At 38.7% G+C, this 12,242-nt stretch overlaps 1 protein-coding gene across 1 annotated transcript in view; it reads right to left on the reverse strand.

The window, feature by feature from the left end:
• The window catches only part of COLEC12 (collectin subfamily member 12), a 77,075-nt gene that overhangs the window by 23,408 nt on the left and 41,425 nt on the right, over positions 1-12,242 (reverse strand). The gene's annotated exons all lie outside the window — the stretch shown is intronic.

Below are 12,242 nucleotides of genomic sequence, written 5' to 3' on the forward strand. Positions count from 1 at the left end.
GGGTCATATTATTATTTACATGAGTCAGTGACTCATTTGAACATTCTCCTGCAGAGCAACTCACTACAGAAAATGAGATCAGACCTTTGGGTTAGATGTGCCTGACAGGTTTCTTTTAAATAAATATGATGAAAATATCCCTTTAATGGACTATCATTAATAAACCCTCTCCTATGCTAATATTTTCCTGTTGTGGTAGTAAATACTGCATGACTCTGTATATGTACAGCCATAGTTACAGGTGCAGTTCTACAGGGTTCTCTGTGGAGGTTCCATGCGAGTTGCCTTAAGCAGAACATAAACTCTAGTAATGATATAAATACAATCCGCTATGATTAGTAAACTTTGTCTGAGAAGGCAGAAGAAATAGAGGGTAATGTGAGAGCTATTATTACGCTCACTGCTATGAAATTCCTGGCTTTTACACTCAGGAAGCATTGTGTTGATATTGGCTTCCCTGTGGGTTTAAAATCTTGTTTAAATGTAGCAGACTATGAATACTCTTTGAGGTTGCGCTATGTTATTCCATGAAATGTCTTCCAGATGATTATTTACAGATGCTGTCTCTATAAAGCATGAGAATAATATGTCACTGAACTAGAAAGAAAACACTGATTTTGCTTTGTTTTACTTGAGAGCCAAAATATCATTTACTATCATACGGTAGAGGCAATAAGAATCTCTGTAGTATCATACATTACAGTGCCAGCGAGCATTGTGAGGATCGAGAATCAATGTGACCAATGATGATCATAGCTTAAAGAGAACCTGCCTTGCAAATGAACCCACCTAAAATCAATAGTTCATAAAAAACTATGATTAAAAAGCACTTCCATGAGCCCTAAATGCTTCCTTTTAATTGCTGTAATGTTAAAAAATCAGTTTGTAAACTTAGGAAAAAAGCAAAAAAATTGGAGCAGCACTTGTATAGGTCAATCATGGGTGCAAGTCTTCAAAAGTTCACCAGAAAAATGTATAAAACTAGCGAAGCAGCACTCCTTAAAAAAGTATTTCTTTATTCCACCATAGTAAAAAAGCGACGTTTTGCCATCTATATGAAGTCATTATCAAGTTTGTAAACTTATATGTAACTTGCCAACAGCACTGAGTGCAATGAGGCCCTGCATTTTCAGTGGTTACTGGCATTGCCCTGCCTCCTTGTTCCTGATTGACAGGTCGTACTGCTACAGAATATACTGCTGTATGCTGTGTTACATCATTGGGCACTTCATATCATGTGACAAGGGTGATGTCATCTAAGGTCCTGTTACATTTGCAACGTCTACCACATGTATGTATCTGGGGTAGACATTGCAAATGTAATAGGATCTTAGATGACATCCCCCCTGATCACATGACATGCTGGCATGCTGAGAAGATACATGGAACATACAGAGGAGTAGATGGGGATTCACTGAAGCGCTTTACTGATGAAGTGTCCCAATTACTCTTGTCTATTAGAGGATTCACTGACGTAGTATTTAGGAATTTTAAATATAACTTTTATTGGTATACAAATTAAAAATAAAAAAAACCCAAGTATTAAAATGTCTAGTACAACCTAAATGTTGTGTGAATCTTTTGTTATCAATCCACATGCAACATATGTGATGTGTGAATCTTTATTGACGATCCACATATGTTTATATGGGCAAGATCGTCCAATAGTCAAACTAATCCTATATTTTTCGAATAAACAGAATTCATTAGAACTATTTGTCAGTAAAGTATTGTGCAAGCATTTAGAATTACAGTGGGCTATACTTGTCAGCAAGACCATTGCACTCATACACTGCCTTGTCTAGCTACTGACAAACTCTTGCCCTGTACTGCTACTGATATGTGGTCTAACATTCAACCACATATCTTTTCCCTCTTGCATCTCTATTAACCCTACGCGTTTTGCCCACCAACATATGGACTCATCAGGGGAACGTATGAGAGAAAATTGTCATATGGTCCTAGTAGTCACACACACACAACAAAAACAAAAAAGAGAGCGGACACGCTGGCACCCTGATGGTGGGCGCCAGCGTTTTAGTCGTAGCTTGGAAGGAATAGATGGGAGGGGTTGGCTGAGTAGGACACTCCCGCTTTAATGCCAGCTAATATAATGTAAAGTTGATTTATGGGGATGTAAGGGAAAGAAGCTAAAATAAGAGTCAGTTAGGTAATAGGGCTGTATGAGAACCTGTCACTATGTGTATTTTTGAAAATGTGGCGACAGATTTATTTTAAACTTAAAATATTATGTGACACTATTTTTCAGTATGTAAAAGACATAAATTATAGACAGAACAATGACAACCAATTGCACTGGTGTGATAAAATAAGCCCCGGGGCTGGTCACTAGACAGCATTGTGTTGGAACTTCTGGCTTCATTCTCTGTTTGCCAGAAACAACTGTTCAGCAGAGGCTCAGAGCCTCAGATCTCTACCATTCTGATATTGCTGAACTAGGCAATGGGTAAGTCACCAATATTTTAAGGGTTGAAACCTTTTTTAAAGGGGTTGTCCGGTTTTAATCTAAAACATATAACCGGCTTAGAGGGTCCCAGACAACTTCCGGTCGCCGGCAACAGTATTGAATCTATTGCTGGGTCCGGTGCGGCAGTGGTCGGGTCAGCATGCCGTGCCTCTGTAAACAAACAGAGGCACAGCACTGCTGGGAGTACCGGCGAAGGTAAATATAATCACTTTTTCCTTTTCTTATCCCCCCCTCCTGGCCGGTTATTTGCTTTAGATTAAACCTGGACAACCACTTTAATATCTATAACCCTAGTGGTCAAGGGGAGTAAAATGGGTAACTGGTGTTCTTGGGCATACACATTTCTTCATTTCCCTCCATCCTGGACAAACATTTTACTTCCTAATTTGTATGATTTACTTTGATGATATTCAGAGTTTCTTTCAGCTTTTAGACTCATCCATTGAATTATCAGCTCTCTAGAATGTTATTGAATATTATCCAAGCAGAAAATCTTTTAGAAGTGGAATTCTTGGACTTCTGAAGATCCCTTTGTTTTTGTGCAGTTACAGAAAATTACTTATGGAGTATGAACAGCTTCTTCCCTCTAATGATTCACCAGATGTAGATTATCAGTTGGTACATTATGTATGTGAACAGAACCATCAGAGCCTAGATAAGTTATGATGCACTAGTGCGATTTTACAGCTGGCTTTTCTTTACTGTCAGCATTTTCTTCGTGTATAGTATTGAAAATAGCAACTGTTGTGATGTGAAATTCTGGGCACAGATTTTTTTAGTTAAATTGACCCAGTAGGTTCAAGTAAGTGCAATCGAAGGAATTCTCCAGGGTTTTTTTTATTGATCACTTTCCCATAAATAAGTAAATCCAGGCACTTCCTCGCCAACAGCTACTGTACATCAGTGGCTTTGTATGTATTGGGAGACTTTGGCTTAACATGGGGTATCCATGTGTTTCCTTAGTGTGTGAAAGAAATGAATTCACTATTCCTAACTATGGATGTACAACAGATGTACATTACTAATACTAAATATAGGCACAATTTGTCAAGCTGTTGAACATCTTGAAATCTTGTGCTTGCAACTTGATATTCATTCAACATGTGTAAATTATTTCATGTCTTATGTTTATTAATCTAATATGAAGTGACTTTCATACATTGTCCCATATATTATTTAACCTGGCAGCACTAGAATCGGTTATAATTCAATAGATATGTATATCTTTTATTTTTAGATATATCTTACTGTGTATTGCAATATATTAATTGAGAACATGTTTTATCTGTTTACCATAGGTATTCTTATCACGTGCCAAGAAAAACATGTTGAAGTTATTTAATCATTCAACAAAATGTTGTCTCTGGAGAATATGTGATCAGTCTAGAATAGTGTCCTCAAGTGCCCCTTACAAAGTACACGCTAGCCTTTGTACAGGTAGGGCAGTTCTTCAATATTTCTTTATATGCTGGTGTCGGCAACTAGGTGTAGTTTATAATACATTCTGCAAATATGCAAAAAATATAATTCAGGCTTCATAGATGTCCGGGAAAGTGTAACTATTTCCCCTTTAGGCCACCTCCACACCCAGCAAAAGTGAAGGGGTGTTGAGTGGGGTGTGCTGGACTTTGGAATAGGCCGAAACAATGGGGATTATTTACTAAGGGTCCGCGGACGGACTTTAGTTGGATTTTCTGATGTTTTCGGGTTTTGCACGGCTGTGGCAGGTATTTAACTGCACTGGCTTTCATGCAACAGAAATCAGGGGACGGGCCGTCGGATGATCCAACTGATTTGGCCTGAGCGTGGGATTTAACTTTCAAATTCTGCTGCAAGACAATGCGCTTACATACACCAGGAAGAAGATGAACTCTGTTGGACCTGAGCGGGGAAGCGACACATGCAGGATATCGGTTGCATGATCTATTCGGACAATACACTTTTGGTGAACTCCTCTGGACGGGTAAGTAAATGTGCCCCAATAACTATAGCCTGTACCCATATAGTGCAATTATACCCAGGCAGAACCTGGGTATCCAGCTCCGCAATCTGCCACAGGATATATCAACAGGCCGGAGCCTTTTGCGCCACAATTCTGTCGCAGCAGCATGAAGCAAAGTGCACCGATAAATAGTAGGTGCAACTACGTGCACATCCTGAAAGCTGACCGGATTAACTAAGAGCATGCAACACTATTAAATTATGTGGCGCTACTTGCACAAAGAAAGTGCAAACTAAAACTAGTCACATCGCACCAGTTGTTATAGATCTGGGTCTATGTGAACTTGTAGTCATTAAATAAAACAGAGAACTTTATCAAATATGGAGGTGGTAATAGTTTAATTCTGATCAACAGCTATTACAGATGGTTGACAAATGTGTATTTTGACAATAAGATATAACTGTAATCAAATTCCAAATGATAAAAAAGCAGAAATCGATTGCAAAACAATTTCTTTATTATTGGGCCAGCCCTACTCTTCAACCTCATGGCAAAGTGAAAAGAAGATTACTGTCCAGACTTCAATTTGGCTTCAGGTTGGATGTTTAGCTGAAGTTCAGGCCAATAAACTCATATATACTGAATGTAACAGCATTCCTGAAGATGATTCTATCATTTTATTTTAGATTATTATCTTAAATTAGAGCCAGGGAGCTTGGATAGTAAAATCATAAGGGTGAAAGAAGAGTACTGCTATCCATATGCTTGTTCAATTGGCAGCTATCTTTTCTAACCCTCATCCACAGGGGCATCACTATGAAAGTTTGGACCCCACAGTGAAATAGTGATTGCCCCCTCCCAGCCCCCGTCCACATTATATCAGCAGCACAAGTATGCCCATACACAGTGTGTAATTGCACTAGTAAACGCAGAAGAATGACCACTTATTGTCAGGCTGTACCTAACTAATGAATACAGGTCCACCAGAGCAACAAGTGGTTACTCACCTGTGTTTCCCACCATGAGGTGGGGTACCAAAACGGTGACCAATGTTCTCTTCCTGACCACTCAAGACAAGGACCATGGAGGTAGTGCTGCATAACCCTCCTGACAACATGCTCCTCATATGGATACTATCTTACTAGTTAAATCCATGCCCACCAATAGAAATGCAGGCAAGGCCAAATGGGCAGGGGTAAGTAAGGACTTAAGCTACTGCCAGAAATATCTGGCAACAGTTTTGTTACAAGAAGAACTAAAAGATCAGACATATGGCAGTTCAACATTGCTATCCTTCTTTATCCAGACTTCTACTGTTGAATGTTGGGATACCCCCAAATACATTATACTGGTGCCGCATAAATGAGGAAAACTTTGCGACTTTGCAAGAAGCATATAATGATTTAACGCTTGTGATTGATGCCAACAACGATCATTAACATGGGGGGGAAGGGGGTGTTTGTGAGCAGATCCCGAAAAACTGTGCAGAACTTCTAGTGAATCCCCAAAGTTCGGTACGAATGCTAACGTTGCAGTTTTGGTCCGATAAGCACTAGTAGTGATGAACTATAACATCGGAATGTGTTCTGTCATGTAACCCTATATTGATGGTGAGAATATTGAACAGACAGAGAAGAAAATTTCCTGTAGCTCCGCCGCAAGTCTGAAGTCTGGGGTGGCAATAATTTTGTGGACTCGTTTTTAAACAATGGTCAACATTTTGCCTTGATCATGAAACCAGCTGGCCCCATCCTGTACATGTTACATTCCGTTCCTTGAATTAGAATATCATAGACTCTTATTGTATTTTCTTAAAACATTTCCTTGATTTGCCACATCCTCTAGATCCTCTTCATACAGACACTATTGTGCAAAAAAACTAATATCTTCCTACAATCACTATCACATGCAGTTTTCCTGCAGATAGGACAGCAAGCAAAATGTGTCAGATCCGCAATAGGAAATGACTGTTTTCTGAGACCAAGCGCATGCAGGGAATCTAATAGGCAATGCTTGCTAGGAAATGTATGCAAAATAGTACACATTTATTGCAACTGTATAAAGGGAAGGCAACAAGGATGTCTGGCAAAACAGCTGGTACCAGTCAAGTTAGACAAGGGAAAAATATCACTGTGCTCCATGTGATAGCAAATGTCTTTAATTTACCATCATAGTTTTTTTAAATCTGAAAACGTAAGATTAAATATTTCAGCTCTTTATTATGTATTTTGGTAGTTTCAGCAAAATTGAGATACAGTTATAAGGTTTTATTAAAAGAAAGTTCTCAAATTGTAACCCCTAGTGATGTTTACACAATACAGATAATTTTAACCTCCTTTCTTTACAATTTTACTCAGTTTTATTGCTGTTTTGGCTCCTATGAATCAGGGATGGTCAGTGTAAGATAGCAGAGTTTGGCCAGGGACTCTCTAAGCAGACACTTTGTAATCCCTCTGTGCTATGGGATGCTATGCACTGACAATGTGCTTAGATTAACAGGGTAAATGGTTTATCTACACTTTCATTTAGCTTCTGGACAGTATACTAGTATCTGACACATAGAAAGAGAGATGAGACAGAGCAGAGATGAGAGATGATGAGATCCATGAGATTGATATAAAACACAACGACATTCTCAGCTATGTTAACTTACCTATAACACAGAGTGAGCTCTGCTATATGCCTCCCTCCCCTGGATAAAGACCTTATTTTTCCTGTAGTTTGTACAGTAAGTTTCTGCACACTGCTCATTTACATCTATAAGTGTCTGTGTCCATACTGGTTTCGTAATGCAGAGGGGGGGGGGGCAGGAGGCAGAGAACACTGAAGTGTGCAGACAAGAGATGCTATTCATGAGACTAATCCAACCATAGCCCGAAGATTTACAGCCCTATCCAGGGACAATCAAAATTGTAAACACTGGGAATGTTAGAGACAGATTGGAATTATATCTGTGAGCTGCTGTATTTGTGGTAATAACATTGAATTAAAGAATGCGTTATTTTTTATCATGAGTTTTTTTTATTATCTTGTCTTTGTGGGAATACTCCTTTAATTTATGATAATCCCATAGTACAAAGTAAGGAAGTACATGAGCAGTAAAATTACAGGAGCCTCAGCTACTGTATTTGACCTGAATGTCTAGCAGACGCTGTCATGAGTGCTTTTCTCTTAAAAGACATAACAATGTTAAGTATTCACAAATGAATATTAGTTTTGGGGTGGACTAGGTGTCTAGGGCAAAATTAGCTCTTCATCTAGACAAAGAAAATTCTTCAAGTTCCTCATTAAATTCTTTCTGGCGAAACCATATAGCTGATAAACTCTTTATTTAAAACACACAGTTTATGTACAACAGTGTGTTATTTCATGCATGTAGAGGAAACTATGCATTGCTCCATAAAAATAAAATATACTATACTTATACTAAATATATATAGTAAATATTGGAAGAATGCATTAGATCTCTGTTCAGAACTTGACTTATAATTTTTGCTAACTTTCCGCAGGAAATTTATTCAGTTTCAGAATAAAATTAGGAATGATAGATACTTGGATCCTACCCTGTTGTTTAATGCAATGTTACGTGAATTGGAAGTTGCTACTCTCATAATTGAAAAAACTTTTTCTAGATTTGACATACCATTATAGACGTTTTTGGGAAAGGACTGATTGTGGGTTTTATTCCCGGCGGCAACATGCAGGAAGTGCCCGGGATATATATAAGATAGGTTCTTTAGGTTCATTCTTAAAGGGGTCTTCCCATAAAGACAACTTTCTTAAATATAATCAGGATAACAAAATAACACATTCTCTAATTCACTGGTATTAACAAAAATACAGGATTTCACAGATATAAGTCTAATCTTTCTCTATCAGTCCTGGTGTACACAAGACACGACTCTGTAACTTCTGACTTACGGTCTTGATGCTGCAAATAGTTTGAGTGACATAATGACATCAGTCATCAATTTTAATGAGTGTTTTAGCATTAACCCCAATAGCAATTAAAATACATGGCAGCCTTTAGAAAAAAATAAGATATTTGGAATACACAAGAATTTGGAACATTGTTTACTGGGTATGACACCAAGAAAGTTGAAACTATATAGAAACCTGTTGTTTCTCAATCTTATACTAGACAGTGAAATTATAATCTAATCACAGTAGCCAAAAAGAAAAATTCTGGACTTTCTCTTCAGAAATGACATTTCCCCATTAATTTAAGAGCAAATTCTTTCCTTTCTCTCAACCGTGGCAGCATGTGCAGCAGAAAGTGGTCTCTAGCTAACATGTCCAAAACTTCCCTATCACCGCTAATAATATAATGCATCATCTGTTCTACATCCAATGTATTTCTAGGTCATAAGTGCTAGATTCCTCTGTCTGCACTCCCAGCATTGCTAAAATATGACCTGAACTATGCATCTCCATTGCCAAAATGCTTATTTAAGCTTTAGTCTTATCCCGCCGTGATTAGTGTAATCTCTTTGTTGGACTCTCTCTCTCTAAGATTTAATAATTCTGAAACCTTGAATTGTCTTGCAATGTAAATGGACTTAACTGTCCTCTATTATTCCGATCATTAGGCTTTATCCTTGCAAAAATTCTGAACGGCTCGACCCAGGTGAAAGGAGCCAAGACGTGAGCCCTCCTCATGCTTCAATGGAAACAAGACTACATTGCATACATTTCACAAATTACTTTACGCATTTTATTACGGAGTCAGATAGATTTCTTAACATTACAGAGAACCCATCACCAAGAATGTCATTTTTAGTTGGTGACAGGTTCTTATAGCCTATGCTATGCTGATTTTAAAAATGTCAGCATTCTGAATCATTTTAGTAGTAGTGTAATTCACATCACCTGGCTCCCTGCCAGCAGCATGTGGTGAGTCCCCAGGGAGGGTCAGCTGCAGCCTGTGGGTGTCTGTGTCAGTCTCCTCCCCTCCACCCCACTTCTTGTCATGTACATTGAGCAGGCAGGGAAGGGAGGGAGAGTGCAGTAGAGGAAGAATACATGAGGAGACATAGTCCTAGATAAATATGTGATTTAGTACCATACCTCAACTCCAGTGGCTTGGTACATTGATTTTGTATGACTCATGTCCAAATCACCACTTCGATGAGAAGAGCAAATACTTTCAAGGTCTTAAAATAGAAGGGAGCTGCTGGGATCAAACTCCTAAATTTGCTTCACTAAAGCATGGTCCTTCTCCCTGGAGATGTTACCTATGTGATATCTCAAGTAGCATAATTATTTTCCGCTGTTTTTTTACAGTACGGCATATCTACTCCGACTGCTGCCACCTAATGCTGCGCTGAGACATGGGGACAGTGGCGGTGCCAGGCCGCCGGAAGATGCCAGAGTAGAGCTACCATTTTCCTGTAAACAAACAGGGGCACAACTTCAATGGACCAGTGGATTGGCAATCAGTGAGCGCCAGAGGAGGTGAGTAAAGGTTTATTTTTTTTTAAAAACCCTCCCCATCCCACTTGCTAAATTTTTCTACCAGTCGGACGCAAAAAAAAAAGCAGCCGTATATATGCAAAATTAGACTGGCTTCCTTATGACAGTTCTATGTCTGTCTTTGGAGTTCCTCTGCTATCAGGTTCATTAAAGTAGCTCTGGGCCTTAATAAATGTATTGTCAGTATCTTATGCTATGTGGGTTGTTCGCAACAGTCGCAAAAAAAGTGGTGGCAGTGTCTTAGGCTATTTGGGTTGTTCGCGATAGTCACAAAAAAAGTAGCAAAAAAACATCAAAGTTGCAGAACATTGACCAGGGTAGGGACTGGCATCAATTGACACCACAACTGATGCCTAAGCAAGGGTCATAAATCACGAATTCAGTCATATTGTGAAAACTAGTCTATGCAAATAATACATTTGATGCAAGCAGGGTCTATGTCTAAGTGACTTTGCACTGTCCTATGTTCATTAGGTGCAACGGAAGGTCACAAAAAAATGCCACAAATAAACAAAAAAAAAATTATGACATATAACCCCCATTGTGCCTATAGGGCTGTCTCCAATAAATAAATGACACTTATGACATAATGGTGGAGAACTTATTTTTTCTTTTTTAGACTATATCGGATAATCACACGATAATACTATCCTCCGCTAAAAAGAGCTGTGGTCCGGACAAAACACTCAAATAAAGGTCTACTTCCAGTGAACTGCGTGACATTTCCTGTACATTCCTTACATCTCCAGTGCCATTCGACATGTGCAAGTGTAGCAAAATCTTTGTTATTCTGAATGTACAGAATGTATGATTCAGCTTCAAATCTGGAAATAATCTTCGAGAGGCTGAACCATTACATTTTTTGACAAGTAAAATACACCATTGAATTATATAGAACTAAACATAACACAGCCAACATAACACAGTAATGTCAGGGGAACAGTCTACACGCTCTATGATCAGCCCAAAACTAAAAAAAAAGGATTCTGTTAAACCTTTTAGATATACCTTCCGTCTTTATTATTGATCTATCATTTCAGAGAAATAATTACACTATTATCTTTATGCAAATCAGCTATTCCTTACACCATGGGTATAGTCATGCCTGCGTGTGCACCTGTTTTCTTCTTACTACATCACTTATGGCTTCTTGACACCACCTACTGGAATATGAACAAAACAATACAGATTTTACCTGGGGGCTTATTGGTGAACAGGTAGATTACTACTTTCTTCTTTCTTGATTTCCTTAGTGGCAGGGAAGAACAAAGGCATCCCAATTCTAACAGGGGATACAAACACCAGAGCCAGGCTTCTCTGCAGTCCCATTATCTTTGGACCTTGTATATAAGATGGCGGCTGATGACTGGTTGAAGCAGCAGCATTTTTATTTATTAAATTATTGTATTCTATTCCCTTATCAAGAATGGCTGGACCATTATACAAGCTCTTGTGTCACCCCCTCATCCACATAGAATGTAAGCTCTTGTGAGCAGGGCCCTCACTCCCATTGTTCCATATGAATGTTTGTACTCAGGAATGTATCATTTTATTTGTATATGTACCCTATGATTTGTAAAGATATACAGAATATGATGGTGCTTTATAAATAAAGATTATTATAAGAACATATATCCACAACAGTTTCTCTCCACAGAAAATTTAGATAAGGCTTTAAAGGGAACCGGTCATCAGCAATGGCCTAATAAACCACAACCAATCCAGTGTGGTGGCATCATCCAGAAAATCAACTTTGAAGTAAAATGTAAATTGGTTGTATAAAGTCAAGGTGGGAAGCTGTGCACGCAGTCTCCTCTGTGATTGACATCATGCATTGGACTTCAGGAGATCTGGGTGGCGATGTCTCTGGATGCAGGACCATCAGTTACAGTAAAGGGGGTTTTCCGAGGAAGAGAGAGCTTGACTTCAGTGTTAAAATCCCCGCTTCCTGGACTTTATACAACCAGTTTACATCTCACTTCAATGTTGATTTTCTGGATGGTGCCACCACATTGGGTCATGAAAGAAACACAATCTTGAAGGTGTTCAGCTGCTTAACAACATAATGGTAGTGGTTTATTAGGTCACTTTCTGCTGACAGGTTCCCTTGAAAGGAAATCTACCATGAAAATCCATCATAATAAACCAGGGACACTTATTCATAGTTCCAGGCACTGTGACTGTGGTAATGTTCTTATATTTGTTATGCATGGCCTCCTTTCTTCTAAAATCAAATTTTATAATTATACTAATGAGCCTGAAAGATTCCTAGAGTTGTTACCAGAGACCCTTTGTGATGCAGATACACAGGCTGTTACAGTGGGCAGGAGCACTTTCCCC

Source organism: Engystomops pustulosus, chromosome 5 (genome assembly GCF_040894005.1).
Source record: "Engystomops pustulosus chromosome 5, aEngPut4.maternal, whole genome shotgun sequence".
Taxonomy (NCBI): domain Eukaryota; kingdom Metazoa; phylum Chordata; class Amphibia; order Anura; family Leptodactylidae; genus Engystomops; species Engystomops pustulosus.